This window comes from Plectrocnemia conspersa, unplaced genomic scaffold (assembly GCF_051122295.1).
Source record: "Plectrocnemia conspersa isolate PC_06_02 unplaced genomic scaffold, ASM5112229v1 ptg000002l, whole genome shotgun sequence".
Classification (NCBI taxonomy): domain Eukaryota; kingdom Metazoa; phylum Arthropoda; class Insecta; order Trichoptera; family Polycentropodidae; genus Plectrocnemia; species Plectrocnemia conspersa.
In genome coordinates, this window is record NW_028277166.1 from 8,999,353 (window position 1) to 9,024,685 (window position 25,333).

Consider the following 25,333-nt stretch of genomic DNA (forward strand, 5'->3'; position numbering starts at 1 on the left):
AGGAATAAATTTATTTATTGCGAATAAGATAATTACACTTAAGTGTTCTAGCAAGAAGAGTTATATTATAAGATAAATTATAATAATAATATTACATTCTATATATTTATGTTAATAGAATGTATCAGTTAATCTAGTATATTGCTTCAAATATCGAAATTAACATCTAATTATAATTTATTACTTTAAGCATTACAGCAGTTTAAAAATTCATGGATAGCTAAACTAACTAATATAATACAGAATTCAGATGATTGTTTGCTTCAATTTAAAACTTTGGAGGACTCTTTTAATATATGTTTAGGAGGTGTTCAGAAGGATTTTTTTTAAAAAGGTCATAGCGATGCAAAATATATACTATTTGAAAAGTAACAAACAACAATATAGTCTGCTTCCGACCCAAATTATCGCATTGGACAAATGTTCGAAAGTAGGAAGGAGCCTAAGCACAATCACTTATTTTAAAACACTTATATAAACCCACGTGGCATAAACACAAATCTTGCAATCGCTCATTTATTTTTAAAAAAATACAAAATTGTTATTATTTTCAACTCCTACTCTCTATTTCACCAAAAATTACGCTTTTTTCTGTTCTAAATTTATAGAAACAAGCTGATGATGAATTTCATCAGCCAGTCTCACGCTCACTTTAACGGATGATCAGAAAAGTGTTTGTTTTTATAAGTTATATGGATGATCCTTCACTAGTCGAAAGAGTAAAACAATAAGAATTCATCAAGAGGGGCTATTCCACTCGTGACCAAATTTAATCAGTAGGGATTTTGTGTCAAAACAACCCTAAAATTTATTCTCGGGAATTTTAAATTTTTTCGCTGTCTCGAGTTCCGCTAATTTTTGGATCCCACGATACTTTTCAGCGAGTAATAAAAAGTCTGATGTACGTGTTATTCCTAGAATAATTCAGAAGGAAGATATTCTAGAAAAAGAATTCGTTTCCTGAAAGTATTAGTTTGTCTTCTGCTTTCAGACAAATACGTAGACGGTCTTCATGTATAATTGTAAGCACAGATTTCAGACTACAATTTTAATGGTTAATATTTTTTTTACCTTATTTACAATACGTTTAGTATCATTTTTATTTTGCAACTATTTTCTTTATGATTATTTCAGCCGTTTTCGCTTCTTATCTAATTCTAAAATAATCGACCAAAAAGCATTTCAACATATTTGTAACATTTTATTGCTTTTATGACAGCTAAAGATAACTCGTCACGTCGGCAATGATAAAAAATTTTATTCCATATTTAGATTTACCGATCGATAAAAAATATTCTGAAAAAAACAGATAATGATTTTTTGCCTTTAAACGTTGTTTGTAAAATACGAAAGAAATTGCAATATTTCAGAAGTGAATCAATAGTTTAGGAAGAATTTAAAAAAAATAGAAACGGAGCAGCTCAATGCATCTTCTGTCCGAAGAAAATTTCAAGTAATTGATCGAATACAAGTGGATTATTAAACACATTCATAAAAAAATCTCACAACATAAATCCAGAAGAGTGCAGAAAAAATAAAATTAAGTCAGCCATCACTATCAAATTTAGTAGAAAAAAATCAGTCATGAAATTGTCGCTCGGCTAGCTGCTGAAGACGGTTTGTATTATAAATTTAAATGATCACAAATAGTAAGTTCATTCTAGAATCCATCAGATAAAAGAGATATATACATTGCCAAGGAATCAATCGGATACCATGAAATTGCTTATACATTTTTTTGATAACAAAAAGAATTTGTAAAATGATTAATTTTGGATCAGTTTGCAAAAATAACATACTCCAATATTGTTGTTCACAGTGAAAAAATATTTTCATAACAGAAAGATGTGATGCTTTTTTGGAATTGTTTTTAAAACCGACATTGTGGCAACAACAACTGATTGAGCCAGTGTAATAATAAAATGGACGTAAGAGTCCGGTCGAAGATCAACTATGCATAAATCATGCAATTCATCTAACTGTAATAAACGCTATATACCGAAAAGATGAAACTCTCAATGATGTACAAAATAATCAGGAAAAAGACTTAAATACAGAAATTCCAATTAAAACTACGGTTGAAACCGAATTTTAATATCGCCTTAAAAGTAACTCGTAAAATTATAAAATTACTTCGAAAAAGTATTGAAAAATACATAAAGAGTGAATTAAAATCGAACTTAATTTATGTTTATGGTTGAAAGATTTTAAAAATTACGGAATTCCATTAAGAAATATTTAATTAATCTTGTTTCTAATGAATCGAACATTCACGCATTGAATAATATTTCTAAAGTACTCGCTTCCATAAAAATTACAGTTCTTCTCAAATTATTGTTAATTTTTTTTGAAATCAATACAACTTTATCACAAGAAATGCTTACAACCCTGAATGACGAAATATGTGCTTCATTGGATTTATCCATTTTTTGCAAAACCCCAATACTATTATCAATAAAAACTATTTTTATACTGTCCCAAAAAAGTATGTATAAAATATGATTAAGAATTATCAAGTTCGGATATAGAAGTAATCGAGAAAAAGAAAGCACTGATTAAATTGCCATAATGTCGATTGAAGAAGAATTAAATTAATAATTAATGTACCACTTAAATATTTTAACAGTGGAAAGTAATAGATATAATTCTCAAAATGAATTTACGATCTTGATATCAACTAAATCTCTAAATTTAATAATATATTATATAAAACATTTTCTATGGTAGGAATATTCAACACCAAAATAAGAAATAGGTTATCCGGTTCATCTTTAAATGATTTAATATCTTTAAAATATGCTCTAAATATGTATTAATATTTTTTTATTTGCGCACAATGTGAGATACATTCCATTTCGCTCGCTTGCATGTTAAGTAACGAGAGCGAGTGAAAATAAGTGGGCGTGCGGAACGCATGTAACGAACGCCCTTATCTCTCACTCACTCTCGTTACTTAGCACGCGAGCGAGCGAAAGAGAATGTATCTCACCGTACGCGCCTGATATACACACATATGTACCCATGTTTTTCTCACAAATACTATATATTTTCCACAAATTATTGACAATAAATAAATAAATCTTGCATAATGATTTTTTGTTACATTTTCTCGTACCTACCAGCCATGTTGAAAATGCACTAGAGTTTTTATAAAATCAATATCAAGCTCAATAGTGAGATAGTTAAAGACTAAATCAGCCAAACTTTCCCATGAGTGATATTTTTGATTAAGCAAAGTATAAAATCTATCATTAGGTTAATTATCTTCGGGTGCTACATATCTGACAATTAACGTCAACTGTCAAGAGTGGAATCTACTGAAAAGTGTTTTGAAAAATATTTTTTCATGTCAGCCACATTTACGTCCTATATACTGATTGATATGAGCATATGAGCGAATTTTGCTACTAGTTTTAAAAAAAACAAAATAATTGTCGTTGCTTAGAAATCTAAATTGTTGTGCTTATATGTTTTGGGGCGCAAAGGGAATATTGCTAGTGTATTAACTTTTAAATGGTCAAAACATTATCGGGCAATTCTACTAGAAATTTTATTTTAACTTAGGGATGAAAAAAACGACCTGGAATGCGATAATGACAGGCGTTGTGTTCTATCATGATAACGCTCAAGCACATACATCACAGTTACGGTGGCTAAATTTGGTCAGTTCAGTTTTGAATTGCTACATTATCTCCCCTATTAACCGGATCTATAACTATTAGACTTTCATCTATTTCTGAACTCCTAAAAACACATTAGGGCAACGATTTTCAACCATTGAAGATTATTTTGCAGACTAGGATGAAGCAGTTTATTAGACCAGGATCATGATGGAACAAGCGTAGAAACTTAAATGGATACTATTTTGAAGACTATAGAAAAAATATATTAATTGACTCTTTCTGTGTAAGTTTTTGATCAAAAATCGTGTCTTAAGTTTCTGAATATTATTCGTTACTCTTATGCATAGTGAATTTAGAAATTCCAGATTGAGACTGTTCAAACTTATTATTTCCATTTTTGATAGTTTGGATGTTTAAAATGTTATATAGTATGTTTTAAAAAGCATACCTCAGTGCATACATCGCCGTATCGCAACCAATAAAATTTGTCCTTATCTCAAAAATTCCCCCAAAAGGCGATATTGTCACATACGTTCCTAGTCTTTACGACGCGCCTCGAGGGCGTCGGACTTTCGGCGACCTGGCAACGTTCGCTCCATACTTCCATACCTCCGAGACTACCCCGAACAGCTCGGCACATTTAGCAACGGATTTACGACGGAACCGTAATTAGTCCGACACCGGGCGGTGTCCGCGCTTTTTCGGCCCTGTCCGCCAGTAATTAGGCCCCGGCCGTGATTTAGTAATATAAAATTTAGATTGCGGCCCCGCATTATGCGGCCAGATCGGTATCCGATAGGTACGCGCATTAATTGCGGGCGTATTCTTTCTCTCTCCGCAAGGGTATATTAAATTGTCCCGCGGGACAAAGGAATAAATTATCCGACGCTTTGTCAACTTTGTGCGCCGTTTCCGGCGTCAGCCACCGTGACCGGCTTGTCATCTACGTCAATATTGTGTAGTGTGCATAAGGCTTTATTTATCATTCTATATAACATCGGCGTTTAGATGCGCTAAACGCGCACCGTCCGAGCGGAACCTCCTCCTCCTCCTCCTACTCCCGAGACACGCAATCTCCTAATGACCACTTTCGAATTCATCTGGCTGGAAACTGACACTAAACGCTGACGACCTTGGAAGGTTCAAATCTAGAGAGTAGCTTGTGTGTTCCGAACACTTTTGAACGCATCGAAAAATAGTGCGTTCAACTTTTGCTTTTAAGCCAAGCTTCACTATTTTCGAAGACTAGGATCGATATCTTGTTATTGAATATAAAAACATCACACCAGTGTTATTTTGTAATAATCAAATAATTTAAAAATTGCGATTTTCATTATCACTAAAATAGTCTTAAAACAATTCATAAGACATCTATAACGAAAAAACGTTTTATAAATAGTGTTATAAATTGGCGGGTCTCTATGAAGCTCTGTAAAGGTGCAAAAGAAGCTCTGTAAAGGGTCTAAAGCAGTGTACGACACAGCTTCCAATTTTTAAATACATACATTCGCGCCTGCTAGAGCCGAGTCACAAGAAGAAAGTCGTATACGTTGCACGAAAATACGATTGTGTGTTGTTTTTGTTTCTACCTGCGCTGCAATAATGGTTTTTATCGGGAAACTGTAGCGTATCGGCATACTTTGGCGAATTTAACGGAAGTCGATAACATTATTAAACGTATGATATATTATTTAAAAAATGCAATTAAAAACATTTAAAAAATTAATAAAATATTTTTATATAGTACAAATTACATACATATAAAATATATATATATATATATATATATATATATATATATATATATATATATATTTACATAGAGGCGGCCCTCGAATTTCGGACGTTCGACTTTCGCACAATTCACTATTCCGCACATTTAAAAAAAAAACAATTGTTTTAAATTTAATTTTTTTTTTTTAATTAAATAAAATATAAACACGAGTGAGAAACTGAAAAACTTGTGTTGATACGAACAAAAATAAATCAAGGACTCATAAGCTTCAAAGATCGAAATTATTAGACGTTCTGATAGCGGTGAATCTTTTTCAATCGGACGTTCGTATGATACAAACAGGTTTACGATATGTTCAATTTTGCAAATTAAAAATATAATTAAGAAATACGTTCAAAATTGTGGAAACTAAAGATATATTTCTGCAATCTTTAATGATATGTTTCCAAAAAAACACAGCAAAAAAACATGGATGAAATGGAAAATCTTTGTCATCGTGGATCGATGACCAACATCAAAAAGATGTCCCTCTGAGTATTTTAATTATTCAAGCAAAAGCTTTTAGTTTGCACAAAGATTGGAAGGATAGATTAAAAAAAGATTTTAACACGGTTTTTCAAGCAAGTAACGGTTGATTTTATAATTTTAAAATGAGGTATTCTTTTCATAATATTAAATTTACTGGAGAATCGGCTGATGCGGATAAAGGTGCTTCAAAAGAATTTATTTCCTAATTATCCAAAATTATTGAAGATGGAGAATATTTCTCTAGACAAATATTTAATGTAGATGAGACAGGTTTATTTTGGAAAACTCTTTACAATGAAAAATATGAATGAAGCCTTCACGCACCTTGACAAATTTTTAAATATTATGGAAGATTGTGATCCCAATGGAAAACGCATATCTCAAGTGCGTAGGGCGATCAATAAAAACATAGCATGTTATAAAATACTATATGAAGAAAAGAAAAAGTATAGTGGAAAACAGTTAACTCTTGATAACTTTTCAAAGGAAACACCCGCAAACCCCACTTAAACGTGTCTTTTAAACGCCTCTTAAACATCTTATAATTACTTGATAAATAAATATTTTAAAATACACACAATTTCAATTTTTTTACTTCCCTCGACTTTCGTACATTCAACATTCGCACACATTTTCAGGAACCAATTATGCGCGAAAGTCGAGGGCCGCCTGTACATAGATTTTATATTTACAAAAAATATATATATTTTTAAATATAATTAATTACATTTAGAAAATAAAAATAAAATCAAAATGGAAATACGAGAAAAACGCAGTACAAGTATTTGCATCGATGTTATCAGAACTTGAAATAATAAATATAGGATATATAAGAAATTAAATTGTGTCAACATAACTAAAAGACAATAAAAATTATTATGTCAAATAAACATACTATTATTTATTGCGAGTACTGCTTAGGGAGGATAAGAGTATTTAAACATTTAATTAATATTTTAATGTCAAAGATATGATAATTAATTTTTAGGCATTTTAGTCGATTTTTTTTGTAATTTTATGCCAAAATACCTAAAAAATATTTTTTATTCTATAATAATATTGCATATATATTATATAAACTCGATGAAGTAATTATGTTTTTTTTTAGATTGAGGAATTAAAATTTTGTTATAGCAATTACTAATATTTTTAAAACAAGCAAATTAAAAAAAAATATTACTGTACGTAGTAAATTGATTTTATATTACATAATATTATATATACGCATATACATACATATATATTTCAATTCATACACACATATATGAACATCAAATATTTTTATACTAATTATATTCAGTATCTATATCACCTTTCATATGTATATCAATTTACATCGATCAAGTAAATCGAATACAATGTTGTTTGACAGACAGTTATCAGCATTTGAAGCATGCACTAAATAATGTGCATTTCAACATGTAGACTTTTAAATCGCGATAAATCCTGGCCTAAAAACCTGACACGAATGCATTAAACCGCATTGACATGTGACACAGGTATTCATAAATATTTTTGCACAACTGCAATGAAATTTTAGTTAAGATACATTATTTTTTAGACCCACGTATTTTACGAATTCAACGTCCGAAAACGTGATCGAATCTTCAATAGATTTTTTGTGCACTAAAAAAGTCTATTCATCTTTTATAACTCAATTTATCGTAATCCAAAAATTTTCAATACTCTTCAGCGTAACGAAACAGTAATAGCGTTGTCAGGCTCGTTTTTATTAAACTATTTATTTTTTGCGTATATATTCTGGTACATTGAATACAAGATTAGATATTTGTACACGCGTTCAATGACTGGCAATTCGATCTGATTTTTTTATTCGACAATTTTTTGACTCGATTAGTACACACTTTTTACCGTTAGTGCTCTTGAACCGTGTGGTTAATTTTTTTCAATGTTTACGACGATTCATCCTATCAAAAGGCACGATCGCCGCAAGTCGTATTTTTTACACTTAGCCACATAGTAAGTACTTTCTTGTAGTAAAATAATGGGATAGCACTAAAACAGTGATATTCAGACTATTAAAACCAACAGGTAGTAAATGTATACTTGAGGTCCAGTAACGAATAGGTAATTCTAAATAATATTTGAAAATAAATTTTCAGTATTATTGATAGTTTAAATATATTAGATTCTTTTGGGAACATCATGGGAATATGTATAAAGAAGTTTAGTTTGCAATCATAAAGCGATTACAGTAAACTGAGATACATCGTGTATCATTTATTTTTTCATTTTATGGGTGGCAGCTAGATATCTTTAAAAAAATGCAGTAGAGACCTTTAAGTGTATTGCGAGTGCCCTATCAATTAACTTCAACAATATTTCTCACTTGTTCCTCAATTACCATTATTAGATATCCCTCCTCATGACATTTATTAATTTAACCGATGCTTGAAGAACAATTACACCCTTTTAAGGTATAAATAAAGTACCTAATGCTACTTATTATTTACACGATTCAACATATATTTGAGAGCCGCTGTTCTCGATCGTCACATGAACACTCTTAATGAATTTATCATTGACACCATGCATCTAAAAAAAAAGATCTGCGCGTCCGTGAGCTCTCGGCGAAGAAATATATCACATACATACAAACGGTATCTGTGATCAAGATTTATACGATTTCGTATTTTGATAAATTCGCTATTGCCCTGAAAGTTATTCTCACCAGCTAATGCATAAATAATAACGCGTCTTAATCGCGCGGATCTTTGCAAACGTGTGAGAAAATGAACGGCCGAGATGAAAATGGATTAAGTCGAATCGAGGGGGTTAAATGGAAATTATTGCTCGTTTAATAAGATTTATACGGTCGGATGAATTTCATCTCTGAATATGAAGTTCTTTTTGAGGAGAATGTATGGCGTGTAAGATTGCAGACTTCACAGCGAAATCGAAGTAGGAATTTAAATCAAATCATTGTTTAATCTGTGAAATATTTAAGATTACTAAAGCGTTTTCTTATTGAAATTCGCTTAGGGTTACTTCAAGGATGATTGTTTTTAGTATTCAATGAAGCATTTGAAGCTCGATCAGAAAAAGTACACATCGGCGGAAAATCGTTAATAACATACGATACAGTTGCAGATACATTGCTTTATAAAATGATCGCAATACTACTCATCTGTGTGTCTTAGTATTCAACCATATCGATTAAAAAATAATTCTTTAATATAAAATAAGAATTTAGTAAATTTAAACTAGGAATAGCGTAGTCCGTAACATCTCAGACTAGTAACTCTGAAGTTGCGGGCTCGAGCCTCAGCAGCGGCACTCGAATTCTTATTTATAAAAAATGCACTATTACACATAATAATTTATAATTATTAATATAGATATCACCGATTACCAGACTTTCAGTCTGATGGTTAATACTCACTTATAGGTATTCATTATACATGACACGTTGACCACGTTGTAACGCATCACGTTGTAACGCATTGGGCTTACGCCTGTCAGGTTACAACGGAAGATTAATTAAAAGTAAATATCTACTTATATAAAACTAGGTCTGCCAATGGTTATTCTGTGTTCAGAAATATTTGGAAATACAAGTTTTTTTGGCTCACATTCATAAAAAACCAATTGAAATATCTATTGTCTATTTTTACATTTGTTAGTATTTAAAGAATCGTCACTAAGCAATTTGTTGTTCATGATTTAAAACACTTAAAAAAACTACTTAAAGCGAAAAGACTATATCTTGAGTCCTACATGTGTCAAACCTTTGTCCACTGCTGTTTTTGCTCTGTTCATAAATAATAAAAAGAAAACGATTGTTCACTTAGATTTTTTATACGCGGAGATTCGAATAAAAAATGAGATTAAGTAAATAGATAACATTTCAATTTTGTAAGTAGCACATTATATTTTCTAAATAGATAGATTTCCCAACAATCTAAGAATAATTGTTCTCTAAAGTACTGCCACCTTAATTATAGTTATAGGAAAGTACTTAAATATGATACAAATAAAACGTTTAGGTGATTAAGCATTTCTTTAAAGAATTAATGGGTACTTTTAGTCTTTTATTTACATATACTGTACCAAACTATTGTATATTATATAATAAGCGTACACATCCATATGTATATTATTGGTTGTGTGTAATCCATGACACCATTGGCATGCCAGATCAGTAGGAGGTGATGTTATGATTAATCATGAGGTATGATTCTGCAAAGCAACTTCTTGTAAAGTACACACCCAGTTGGATTCGAAGCCTAATGCCATAAATCCAAAGGCATAACAATGAGAAAAGAAACAGCAAGCAATTGAATGAAGCGCGAAACGGACGTCGTAAAATGTTTTACGTGCGATACGGGTTAAGTGCAGAGCTTTTGTGAAATCATTTTGCGGTTTTGCTTTGCTGACATGCTGGTGAGGTGTGTATTATAATTATTTTAATTAGTTTTAATGGATAACTAAACTACAGTGCAATAAGTCATTGTTAATCAATTGAAAAAATCTTTCACAGACATTCGTTCTTGACGCTATCACTAAACGTGCATATTTTACAATAAATTATTATATTTTAAGCTTGAGCTTCTCACTAATATATTAATCACAGCATCGCTTAAGTACATGGGCACTTAATATATAGCCTATGCCAGATTATAGTAAATGTATTAGCTATAATTTGTTATGGTCCTTGTATATTTGTTTAAGAAAAAGATATGTCTATAGAAATGATATGTTAAAACTTATCCCTTCAGGTCTTTAAAAGGTATCATACACAAACACTATGTGTTTAGTAGTTGGTTGGTAATGAATAGTACTTATTTTGAAACTTTCCCCTTTTTGTTGAAAATGTTTTTTAAAGCGAAATTTTAAAATTTTTCTAAAAACTATAACTTTAAATTGCCAATGTTCACCAAAATTTAAGTACATGTTTTTTCTGTATAGAGAAGCTAATACAAATCTACATTATTTATATTATATTTTAAATCCCGTATAAGCTAAACATATTTCAAAAAAATATTTTTTTTAGAATTTGATAAGTTTTATACATAATTTTATAAGTGTTTTAAAATTTAAATTGTTTAAATCAGTTTCATAGTTCGTTCTTAAGCGCGCCTTTTATCGGGGATTTCTCTTTCAAATTTGCTTACATGTGATCTAGCAAGCGCTCGCTGCGCTCATTTAGCAATTAAATAAACAGTGAAATATGTTATAATCACGGCGTTTTTCTTACAAAGTGTCAATTGAAGATGATTTAAAGTGATGTAGCATTTAGAATTATAAACAATATAATCAAAACTATAAATTATGAGTGTAAGTGTTTGGTCATGGTTATTCTAACAAAATTACCATTGACTTTCCAGGATCTAATATTAAAAAACAAACAAGAGCGATTGGGCAATTAAAGGTATACATACCAAAGTTAATTAAACATATTACAATGCTAGTAATAATGAAAAATCTCGTATTAGTGTAAACAAAAAGTTACATTTTACCCACTATATAGTATCATTTACAGTTAATTTTCAGATCTAATAACATTTACGTATGGCAAACAATTAATATATGACATATTGCGACAATTTTGTCGAAGATGAAGAGTTGTCAATCTACGTTTTTAATCCTCTACAGTAATTTCCGACAATTTTGTTCTTCAGTCATCGTTTAAATTTAATTTATGAATTATATTAGTAGTAATAATGTGTTGATAAGATCTTATTGTTTTCAATTATTTTTCAGAAGCAATAATAAAACAATTTGATGACTTATATGGCTACAACGTAGAATTGGTACATATATATAAGCAAAGAGTGAATCTTCTCATGTTGAAGTCACTGTCAGCAAGTATTATCTTTTTATAAAGAACATACTACTTAAGTTTGATGTAACTAAATATCTTGAATTCGGCTATTCCGAAAGAAGAATGATGGCACAGAACAAAAATTGAATAAAAACCATGACGTATACATATTTTGCCACATCGGAATTAAAAATAACCCACTCTTAGATATTTTGACTATCGATTATTCCAGGTATGCAATCACATATTTATAATCATTGTAAAATGTCGTTTATTAGATAACATTCAAGAAACTACACATATATAAGCTGTCCGTTGGCTGATATATATAACGTTCCCACTGCGACAGCGCCGATTTGATCGACATTAACTTTCAATCCTCACACATAATAAGGATATATTACACATGCACGTTTAAAACATACCTGGTTTATTTGAAATTCTTAAAATCTAACGAATATGTGCATTAAATCGGAAGCAATGGTAATGTTTATGTAATATAAAAGGAAAAACTCACTTTTCGGTCTCGGAGCCCGTTGTCGGGAATTCAAAATTTGAAGATTTCATTACGAAGATTGTTTTATGATTGTTTATCTAGTTTAATCAATGTATTCTTCTAATCCTCAACACATTATGTATACATTTAATTTTCATGGTTGTTATAACCATGAAAATTAAATGTATACACCTAGTTAATTTGCAATCCGATTATTTATATTCTGTTATATGACGAATTAATGAAAATTATTGTCGCGTAGCAAAATTTTGTTATTAAATAATAATTATTCAAAACTGTTGTCATGGTATTGTTAGCCATCTTGTTTTATATTTTAATGCTTATTTTTCATTGGTCGAAACAACAGAACGCATTACCCAAATTTCAGATCATCAAAGATTGCAGAAGCTGCAACTTCATTTTTTGTATTCTCTGATCCAGATTGACGTCCGGAATCCAGAATTAACCCACTTTGGAAACGCCTACAGTCTACAGATGTACCCACGGAAAACAAAAACTGTACGTGACAATCTCAATTATTGCAAAAACTTAAATTGAAGGACCCTCCTTCCTCGGTGATCACTACCTGCCGATTTGGCAGAGGGAAGGTTGTTCTCGGAACTAATACATCAGCAGTCTCTTTCTTGGATAACAAATTTTATTATCTGATTCCTTCTAGCTGTGTTTATTTTATTTGTCAGCACAAAATGTCATTAGTATATGGCTATGACATCAAAACAAAACACGAATTTTTTTAATGAAAGTACTCTGAAAACACAAAACCAAAAAAAGTACGTAAAGTTCGATCGAATGTAAAACTGCTGTCTTTAATTATACTAAGAAAACACGAAAATTGTGGGCATTCTTTGGATTTTGCACCACGATATCACGCCAGTTCATAATTTAGAACTAATTTGTAGATAATCATGGGCAAAAACAACACCATAGTGATGCCGCAGCAACCGCATTGAAAGGAGAACATTTTGGATGTACTTAAAAAAATTCAATTTGATGAAAGTACTGATATAAGACATTTTTTACAACTACAAAAGCCGCTGATGTACTGATGATATTTTATAAAATGGACTTTGAATCTTGGGTCGTAAAATCCACTGCTTCAGCTAATAATATACATGCAATAAACCATCTTTATCAGCTATGCAAATCCAAAGAGAGATCACGCACCTTTCGGATTATGATCAATGAAGACCAAGTCCCCAACGGGAATAAATCATTTAAAGATTATCGGGAGTAGCCACCGGGTTTCGCGCTCATTAGTACCTGTCCGAAGACCGCCATCGGACATGATCTTGTATATGTGTACAGGTGCTTCTTCTTGTTCCTAGATGCAGCATCCGGAGCAGGAGCCGTTTCTGAGCTCATTATCCACCCCGCGGGAGACTCCGAGCCTTTATCGGCCATAGCGCATCAATATTTACGACGAACGAACATAGTCGTAAATTTAACGGCGTGAAAATATCGAGATGAAAGAAATCTTGGCGCTCGTAAATCTTCAAACTTTCGTTCAAGTGCAAGGAGTTGAAGAGTTTCATTTAAAGTTTGCCCAACACAAGTTTCAAGACTTCTAAATAGCTTAATAGTAATATAAACATTACCATTTCACATACTGTACCGCAATTGAAACGTTAAACTATATTTACAGATAACGAATTCTGTAATGCAAAAATTATATTTTTTTATCTATTGCATAAATGGTTCATAATATATTACAATTAAAAACTGTTATTAATATTTGTTTATAAATATAGCTTCACTAAAGGATTAGAACAGTCCATCAACTTTTGTGTCTTATTATTATCATTCCATACTCACATTTTGTCATGGCATGACTAATTGGTTGGGAAGAAATCGCTCTTTGGTATATTTACGATCCGATCGTAATTCATTCTTATTGTAATTTATCACAATGAATAAATCTGCTCGAGTGTATCATGCATGTCCAATAAAAACGATACCTATTTGTGTAATATATGAAAAACCTAACGATATAAATCATTGGATTTTAATGGTAGAATGGCCGAAATTATTTGGTCAAACATAAATAATACAGTGTCAGTTTTATTCAAATTTTCGATTACTATTGTTTGAATTGACAAGCGTAAATAATTCAGCTATACTTTATATGGTTAAAAATAATTTGAATGTATTATAAGAGTATCGGAAATAATATAGGCGCTAGGTGCCATAAACTTACATTTTTGTATTAAGATAGATTATTTTTTAAGTAATTTAAATAATCGTCATGATCATGGTTTTAAATATATTTACAGAGCACAAGTGCCCAAAACAGGATCCGCTCTTAGAACTTAACATTTTCATCGAAATATAAATAGTCTCGTTCATTTAAAATATATAAAAATATGTATGTTTTGGCAAATGTTTTAAAACAACATTTGAGGACAAGCAATGAAAAAGATATATGACGTAGAACTAATACCATATAAATAGCAACAATCAGCTATTTATGTTGCTATTTTTATTTCACTGCGCGACCATTTAAATAATATTTTTTTTTTTAATATAAATTTATAAAATAATGCAGGTATGGGTTGCTGGTGGATACGTAATTAAATCCATTTTAAATTTCAACAGCATATTTTATTAATTATCATTTAAGAATTACAATAAAATTTATATAGCACACAAAAAAATACAGGTTAAAAACAAAAAATCACTTGATTAACGGTTTACGGAGCACATTATCCGGGGACACAGATCGTCGTCTTCAGAAGTACAAAGTGATGCAGAATACTGTCTGCTCTTTAAGAAGGATCTTTATGCCACAATCTCCATAGAGATCGCTGTTGAGAACGCTCTTTGGATGATGTCATAAATTAAAATTAAGTTCCTAGAAACATCGTTATCTTGTTTGGTGAACGGTCGCCACAGACTATTAGTAAAATAGCTCAGTGTCATACGTTTGTTGGATAACTAAATGATTTTTTAAGAAATAATGTGAGAAATTTCTTTCACACAAAACGTAGTAAGTAATTGGAACTTAGCAGTCTAAATTTAAGTGAGTACCAAAAAATCGCATTATGCGGTAAATTTTTTTTATATTTATTTACAGTTTAAATATAAGGCTAGCAAAAAAATAAACAACGTCTGCCGTTCGCACTATGATCCACATAATGACTTTATTTGGTGGCACTTTTTTAATTTATTTTTTCTGTTTATGGCAATTAAGTTATAAACAGAAAAAATGGTGATAAAAAAGTAACGTTAATAAGTTAGATAAAAGTGAAAGGCTACATGTTATCACTGAGGAACTCATTAAAAAAATAAAGAAAAATACATGAATTTATTCACAATATTACATATAAAATTATAAAATAAAATTATCCTTTTTCGGAATGTCCTTTATAGATTTGTAGACTATGTATCGACTGTGTTTATGTCTTGAGTAATGATTATATAATGTAAATTTACTCACTGATCTAGATGTTATCTAAAGTTTGTTTGGTTACTAAAACCATCTAGAATATACATATGTTTATAGAGAAGTTTCATCACGATTTTTTAAACATCAAGCAGACCGTGGTCTTAAGAAGTTTGGCCTTCACTGTGTTATGTATACACCTATATGGGCTTATGTCTGCTCTACACTCTCTGGAAGTTGTCCGAACCGAAGTTACAACTGAAGTCGGCCGAGACCTACGACTTCGAGTAAGCGACCACACTGTCGCAAATTTCATATGCCGTCCGGACGGCGGCATATTTGCGCACGATTGAAAAATGTGCCAAATAATCGCAATTTTGAAATTGTCATATTATTAAAATTACGCTACTGATAATTATAAAAGTTTGTGTGGGCACTCACCAATACAATATCAGTGAAAACTTTTCGGTCGTAAATATTCAATTCACGCAAAATCTTTGTCGGCTTTTGCAAATTGCTATAAGGCATAAAAATTATACTTCATCTGTGAATATCCTAGAATTTGTCGCCATCGATTCTAAATAAGAATTCGTTATGGTGTGACATTTATATAAACCGATCTAGAAAAATACATTAGGATATTCTAAACCATATTTTTTAACAAAATCAAGTACCACTAATTATTTTTTAATTATTTAATTTTATATGAAAAAAAATATAACTATTTCTGTTAGAAGAATATACTATCAAAAATATAATGAATCTCTTTTGGTGCCCTAAAATATTCAAAGATGTCAGTAAGAGTCTGTTGAAGTCCCCGATAAGCATGTGGTATTATAAAGTGACTACGTGACTACGATGCAGCGTTCGACATGCGTGTTAACCATAGGACGCATACGCGCATACTTAAATTAAAGTGAGTTACTCGTTCTATCTCAGTTTGTGAAACACCATATCATTATCTCTCTCACTCTCATCACCTAACACGCGAGAGAGCAAAAGGGGAAGTATCTCACCGTCCGCGCTCGAAAAAGCAGCTCCGACTTCGGTCCTTTTGCCGACAATGTTCGGAAGCGCTCGAAGCTGGCCAAGTTGACTGAATTACCCCCACTTTATCTCCCGTTCTCGGTAGCCTCGGACAACTTCCGAGAGATTTTAGAGCGGGCAGAACCGAACTTTACCGAAGTAATTCACTATATTCTCCGTCCTTGGCCAACCTTGGCCAACTTCCAGAGAGTGTAGTGCAGGCATTAGAGTCACTCGCTCGTAGTTCTGGTGACGATCAAAATGCTGCATAGTTATTTTAAGATAATTGACGTCAACTTGTTTCAACATTTTTAATTAAAATGAAATCATACATAAAGGAGTCTCTTTTTTATGAGAAGCAATATCATATGGCACCATACGGTCCATCAGAACACTGATATTATTGATTTTCACATGATTTACAGCTAGCTCGTAGCAATAACAATTAATTTATATCGTGTCAATAATTTTATCAATAAACCTTGAAGCTAGATAATTTAATTAAAAGACCCGCAAACCTTCCTCAAAACCATACGTAAAGCAAAACGCAAAATAACATGAAATTGGTGGCATTGTGAGCTTTATTGAAACCCGCCAATTTATAATTGCTCAACACAAATCGAAAATCGCAACCTAATATTTAAATTTTGATTGAAGATATATTCTACTCTCTACAAGCATAGTTATGTTTTTATATTTATTTATTTAATAATGTTAGACCTTCCTCGATTACCTCTCAGTATACTGAGAGGTAATCGATCATTAACGACATACGCATCTACTCTCTATTAGCATACGTGTAAATAAATAATCTGAAAATGCTTAATTCTCAATAACATCCAAAAGACAATGCAAATAGAAACGATTCTAAATTTGGTCACTGGGAGACCGTTAAGCAAGCGGTTATTGAAATCTGTTATTGAAACTTCTGCTTCTATCTATACGAATTTCTCCTTATTTGCTTAATAATTTGGCAGCTCGGCAGAAGGAGCATTTATTTGTTCAGAAATTAAACGAGAAGAAAAACAAAGATCGGCGGGTGATGTAATCGTTGCCGCTTCAACGGTTCTTTTTTTGTTGCTTATTCACATCGCGGCGGAAGTGTGTTTTAATAATAAAGTTCCAAAAAATTGTCCCCTGCGTAGGAGCTAAATTTTAATAAATTTTAACTATTAATAAATAGCTAAACGAACAGCTCTCGGCGTGGGGCTAAAGGGATACGCGCAGATGTGTGTGAACTTATGGTAAACAATTTTGGGGTTATATAATATGATAGCTTTTAACAGTTATCCCTACAGAGTTCGAATGGCGCTTAAGAACTCGGCCGGCTAAAAATACATTTTATAGTACACGTATGATGGAGAAACTGGTTTATTTTTGATACCCAGCATGATTTGCAATCAATTAGTCTTGGTCTTTTACTCTTGTCTTTTCCGTCCATTGTCTCGACACTGACCCTGAACTGAAACCGAAAGGCTGCTTGTCTTAATACGGCCTGCAAGTAATTATTTTATAAAGAGTGACAAGAAAAGATAACATAATCCAGTGAAAGTAGATATACTAAGCATGGGCTAAGCTGCATAATATCAAACTGACATCCAACTCGCCTTGTGCCTACTGACAACAAACAGTTTCCCGATAATTATAAATAAAAAAATATATGAAATATATATTATAGTATGTGATTATATTAATACACTATAAATAATTATTAAAAATATATTTATATTATTCATAAATACTGGATGATTGTTAAAGAGAATGCACTTTAAAAGGATCATGTTTTGTTGTAATGGACGCGAATAATCTAAGCACCAGAACAGATCGATCTACTTTAATTGATTGGTCCGTTGAATTACAAAAAAAATTCGAACTACCATATTTATACGTGAATCGTAGATAATTTTTTTTAATAACCGCTGTTGCTACATTAAATTTTTCATGTTTCATAAAAAAACTTTTCGAATTATTAAAAAAATTAGATTTAAAATCGCCGTGAGTGAAAAGCCATCATACATTTTTCCAATCTGGCAATTCCCATGCAGGGCTGTTTTTTATTATCTGATTTTTAATGTATTTCTTAGATTAACAAAATAAATATTTGGAGAATCGTAATAATTTTTTTGCCATTCAAATACTTCTGGCGCGGCCACACCCTTTCTATTGCAGTTCAAAAGTAATATTTTTACAATAAAATGCTATATGAAAATGAGAATCTCCAATTTGGAATTTTTTCTAAAAATCTCGAGAAAAAATCACTATGGCCTAGCTAAGTATTTATCACATATTATTTATTTGTTAATTTGCGGGGTTATTTTAAATGTCGCTAATTATTTAGTTTAATTTAAGCATACCCTAAAAAAAATATACCGTAAAAATTGTAATTGTTATTAATATCACGTTACCTTATTTTTAGTCGTATTTTAGATGCACATCCGTAAATAATACCGAGTGATTGTATACGAATATATTTTTAAGTATTATGCAAAATATAATTATTAGCATGATATACTAATAGTATAAGTCGGTAATTAATACCTAATACCTGAAACTTTGTTTTTTTTTATCTTGTCTAAAATATTATATAATTATAATTCCGATTGACTATCACATATTAGATTTACCTAGATGTTGTAATTCTTAATACTGTTTATTTATTTTAAATTATTAACAGCTCAGTAAATAAATGTTAAAAGCATAACAATGAAATAAATTTAATTGTTAAATACATATAATATATCTGCCCAAGCAGATATTTTGTTCAGTCAGATTAATCTCGCTAAAGGCAAATTTAATAATTTGATTGATTTCTCTAAGATTGATCGAAACAATATGCAAAGTTACAAAGCACAAGCTTGTTTTGTGTCACAATTAGTAAAAGCTTCAAAAAATTAAAATAAATGATTATTCCAAAGATAAAATAATATTTGACGGTGTATCATAGTGGTACAAATTAGAACCATTATTGTTTATAATATACAATATAATTATTAATATAAAAAATTGTAATATACTTACATATATTTTTAGACGACATCTATTTTCAGATTTATATTATTGACGATAGTGCTAAAAAAGTGATCAATAATTTTAATATCGAATTTAGTATAGTAAAAATATGGTTATAAGATGGACAGTATAATAATAGAACTCGAAGTGAATCATATCCTAATGCTTCTAAAAAAAAGGCGCTGGGATACATGTACAGATAATAACCAAATATCATCTTATAAAGGCATCTCAAGAACATTTTCTGAAATTTTTAAATTAAAAGGGAGTATTTTAAATTGTACAATAGATCCAGATTCAAGAATGTTGCGAATTAAAGTGTCAATAACTGACGGATCGTGAAAGTGAAATGCGTTCCTCATAACAAAACCGAGCATCTTGAAAGATTTATCACAGGCGTTGTTTACATGTGGAGAGAACCTCCACTTACTTTCAAAATTGATTCTGAGATCTTTAGAGAAAGTTTCTCTAGCCAAAATGTTCTCATCGGAATCGAGAATATTTTTATTTTTATTTTTTATATTAAATTAAGATCATCGTTGCCTAACAGGTTACCCCAATGCGCCACGATGGTCGAAAACAAATTTTAAATTTATAAAACATAAAAACGTATATATACATAAATATAACAATACTTAAACATAACAAAAAGTTATAAAATATTAAATTTAAATGATACAAACTGGATCAGATCTTCGTAGCTAACATTAAATAGGTCAATATGTAATGCCAGCGTATTAAGGAGCCGGATGGCCACAGCTATAGGCGAGTCAGCAAGTGCAGATGTTCTAGCCCTAACGGCCGTCAAAACAGGTCGCGATCGTGATTCTAGAAAATGTTCCGGAACCCAAAACTGGAATTCCTAGAGAATAGCTGGATTGTCGACAGCACCTTTTAGTAATTTGAAAAAATGCTTAGCGACATACAGCTTTCTGCGAGAACTCAGCGAATCAAACGCTCGCGTATCAAACGCTCCTAAAAGAAAGGCGCTGGGATATAAGTACGGATAATAACCAAATGTCCTTTTGCAAAGGTATCTTAAATACCTTTTTTGAATTTTTTCCACTAAAAGGGAATATTTGGCTATTAGGGGATTCTAAATTATAGATCCTGATTCAAGAATGCTACGAACTAAGGTGTCATAGAGGATGCGAATAACTGATGGATCGTCAAAGTGAAAGGCATTCCTCATAACAAAGCCGAGCATCTTGGAAGATTTATCACAGACGTCGTGTATGTGTAGAGAGACCTCCATTTGCTCTCGAAAGTGATTCCTAGATCTTTAGTGGAAGTTTCTTTAGTCAAAATGTTACCACCGAGATGGTAGAAATAAGCTGATGGCGAACGGGATCGAGAAAATGACACAGTATGGCACTTTCCGACACTAAAGGGCAGACGGTTAATGGAAGCCCATCTCCACAGAGAGTCTAAGTCACTTTGTAGAGAGAAGGAGTCCACAACAGATCGAATGCATTTATATAATTTTAAATCATCTGCGTACAGAAGAAAACTTGAATTTTTAATTGCTGTATTTATGTAATTAATAAATAGCACAAAAAGCAGAGGTCCCAGATTGGATCCTTGAGGACCCCCGAAGGGGAAAAATATTATTTTGCGATCGTCTACCATAGGTTACAAACTGTCTACGATTGCTTAAAATATGACTCAGCTTACACAATTTGTCACCTTTTTTATGGATAGGGGAGAATTTAGTGCATTTTTAAAGATCAGGAAAAACGATGACTTCTTGAGAATAAGTTCAAAAATAAATTTTAGAGGAGCAGCGAGACTAACTTCGTAACCCTTCAAAATTAAATCAGAAACCAAATCAGGTCTAGAAGAACGCTCCTTTACTTCTTTAACTTCTCAAATCCGTATTAAGGATCCGAGCGCTCATTTTCCTTGCTGATCAGTACTGAAGACTAAAGTATTTTTGCACGAAAATATTGTGCGAAACCCTCAGCAATATTTTAAGAACTACCTATCCAATATTTCTTCGTCGAAGTTCATCACTTACGGCGTAAACTAAGCAGCGCGTTTAGTGTTTTTGGCAACTTTTGTAATAATCGCGATGACAGAAAATCATCTAACACTGAAACCCGCACTCTTAATGACCTAGAGAGTAGTGTTATGCAATTTGCTATTAACTAAACAAAATAAATAAATCCAATTAGCTATTATCTAAATAAATAATAAGCAATCAGTGTAATTTTTTAAACGATGCATCAGTGTATTGTATCCAAATGCTCCTAAGAGGAACATACTTCAACATTCTACCGAAAAATATCTATATCTCGTCAGAAATAAGACTTATTTTGGATGTGATTACATATGCGAGAATTAGAAAGAGTGACGATACATCACCATAAAATGGTAGCACCGTGCACCGCAGTCAAATGGGGTGCAAAGAGTCACCTTGAACACTTTTCACCCCTCACATATGCTCGACCCCCCGGTTCGTTTCGAGCGCTCTACGTATATGCCATTTGTAGGTGGGCCGCTATCGATAAGGGATGATGTCGATTCGATTCGATTCGACGTGCGTACATATCGAGACAGTATTGGTTTTCATGGGGGTGGTTGCCACCCCCATTCAGGGCTGAAACGAAATCATTGGACGCTGCAATCCGAACTACCGGAGCTCTGATCATGTGTGAAATTTCGAGGGGGTGTATCAATTGAACGCATTCGGTCGGGGATTTGTGTGGATTGGGTATGATCGTGGATATTGTGAGTATTCACACATATGTATAATATAATATACATATACACGAGTTGGTCCAAAAGTGTAAGCGAAAATATTTTATGTAGTCCCTATTTTAGTGCATATTTTTACATTGCATTATTTTAATAATATCATTGAATAGAAAACTTTTTCTTTTTTTATAAATATAGTATAACTCGATGTATATGTATTAATATCATACATACATTTTTTCTGAATGCTCCGACTTTCAGATATTTATTAGATTATAAAAGAACGCGTTTTCCGTTTTAGTAATGTCTTAGGCAATTGATTATTATCCATTCCAACTACATATATTTTCTAGTCCAGCTTTTGAACTATGGAATGCTATAAGAGAAACTTTTATACATATTAATTAATTAAAGCCTTTAAGATTATTCTCAGGACTTGTCTATCAAACCCGCCAAGACATTACCATCTTCATTTGCCATATTTCATATCAATATCTTGTTATCAGTTTTTTAACCACTACGCTTATTTTTTTTTTATATGAATGTATGTATTATTATTTATTTTTTATTTTTTAAATATTAATGTACATATTATATAATAATGCATACACTACTTCTAAATCACTAGGTAAATCTGCGCTGTACTTTTTATCGTATCATACACACATTATACACGCATATACATAATACACACGTGATGTAAGTGAATGTACTTACTACGTATAGTGAATTTTCAAGTGTGGGAAGCGTTAAAAACCAGCACAGGTTTATTTGCAAATGTGTAATGTAAACATGAAATACATGAGTTTTTTTTTTCTTTCGAAAAAAATGCGTACGTGCTATCAACCCGTTCAGAGCCGCGTTGCTATTGAATCGTACCAATGTTCAACAGGTTCCAAAGAACCGGGTTCGCACCCGGATGAAGATCACCGAACCGATAGTGTTACCTGAATATGGTCATTCAACAATTGCCTTATCGAGATTCGCAGGGCCTGTTTGCAGTGTCGTAGGGCCGAATATATTGTACTATGCTATTGTACATCAAGTGTGCCATTTTATTGCTGAGATGAAGCTTCGTGATATTGACCATTTAGTGGCGTGACAGTGATATAAGGTAAGGCCCTTTGAATACTGGCATTTGAACTACGTAAGCCTATTATAATATTATATTTTACCTTATTTCATTATAGTACTTATTTCAATACAAACACTGCAAAAAGGCAGGATGTTATACATAGTCTTATAATTATGTTATAATACATAATAATTAAACAGCTCAATTACTTATTTATATAAAAATAATATTTCAAAAAACATATCGTTAAAAGAAAATTAATTTTCTGATAAACATTGTCTTCATTTTCCACTTAAAATTACATAAGGGCGAACCTGGGCACGTTATTTATTTTTGACATAAATACGGCAGTTAAAGTTGTATGTTGCTTTGCATTTCTGCAAACTACTGAAGGGTGCTGCATTGTTATATATGCTACGTATTGTTTTTGACCATTGTGACGCATTGGGGTAATCTGTTACGTCACAACACTAACATAATATAAATAAATATGTCCCAGTAAGATAAACCAGTGGTGACTAAGTCCCGAAAGACCTGGGTTTAAACCCTATATCGACACAGGAGTTTTTTTAAATTATATCGAATGTGAGAGATAGATGATATTATTGATTATTATATAATTATAATTGCGATCGAAAATCACAGGTTTTTCTAGATTTTCTAGATAATTTCATAGATGAATATCGTAAGCATTTAATAAAATCGATATAGTACATATAAGCTATAAAAATTCTTTATTATATTATATTATATTATAGAGCAACTGTCGCCAAAACTTTCGGTCCTTAAAAAAATGTAGTATCTCGCGGACTATTACGAAGTAACATTCTAAATACAAAATAATATTTATTTTTCCACTCCACGCATTTATAGATTAATAATTTTATGACTATATTTTAATTTAAAAATAAAAAATGCATTGATTATGAAAAACACAAAATATTTTTATTTTATTTTATTATTGATATTTTTGCAGTTATGTGTCAAAAATATTTTTTTTGATACAATAGTTTATTTTGGTTTAAAGTTGTATAATTATGTTAATGTATTCGCAAAATTTTCTTATATCTGAATTCTGGGCGCCGAGCTGACGTGAAAAGGGAAGCGGCTGCTCTTTCGATTTCGTCTCTTAATGATCGGCAGGTTCTCTTAGTTCGAGTTCAAGGAAACCCGTGTGGCAAATTAAGAATCTGAAGTGAAAGTTTTTGATGTGTTGTGTAGAAGCATGTCTCAAACAATAGTTATTTTGGTCGCTGTGTATCCGATTTTATACACATGATCAGCCTAAGAGAGGTGTATTGTTAACTCACTATTCAGCGAATAAAATGGTAATAACACTCGCAAATAATTCAAATGACTATTGTGATGTTTTTAATCAATTCCATCTAATGTTTTGTTCCTACAATTTTTATAACAGCTTTATAAACTAGTATGCTTTGAATTTGCTGTTTACATTGATAGACATAGTGGACCACACAATTATTAAAAAAAATAATAATAATTAATTATCAAATTTGTAATCAGAGATCTTTGAACTTTAAATTATTTTGCAGCTGGAAGAATTACTTGACTTATTAATTGCATCACTTACACCAAATATTAGTATAGGCTTTCAAATAACATGCTAATTAAAAATTGAAAAAAATGACTAGGAATATATTTAAACATTTTAACACACAAATAGTATATACATTAAAAATTCTCTGATGACCATCGATCGGCGACCACTTTCATAAAGAGTTTTGTGTATGTAGAAACTTCTTGATATTTATAAAGACTTCAGAATAAATGTTACTGAATCTTAACTTAACCCTTTAACCGCGAGTGACACCTATAGATATCATCAAGAAAATCGCCAGTATGTATTGGACAACTAAAGTTGTCATAAACTTTTGCGTCTTGTAATATTTTTTTTGTATAATTTAAGGTTGAGAAATACATTAATTTATTGAAATAATA

At 31.4% G+C, this 25,333-nt stretch overlaps 3 long non-coding RNA genes across 3 annotated transcripts in view; 2 read left to right on the forward strand and 1 right to left on the reverse strand.

The window, feature by feature from the left end:
• The window catches only part of LOC148237546 (uncharacterized), a 105,554-nt gene that overhangs the window by 66,253 nt on the left and 13,968 nt on the right, over window positions 1-25,333 (forward strand). The gene's annotated exons all lie outside the window — the stretch shown is intronic.
• The window catches only part of LOC148237548 (uncharacterized), a 53,601-nt gene that overhangs the window by 9,515 nt on the left and 18,753 nt on the right, over window positions 1-25,333 (reverse strand). The window lies entirely within an intron of this gene.
• On the forward strand, window positions 8,652-15,480 carry LOC148237549 (uncharacterized). Its single transcript, XR_015812663.1, has 3 exons — window positions 8,652-10,656; window positions 10,933-11,832; window positions 11,950-15,480. It is a non-coding gene; the product is annotated as an uncharacterized LOC148237549 (long non-coding RNA).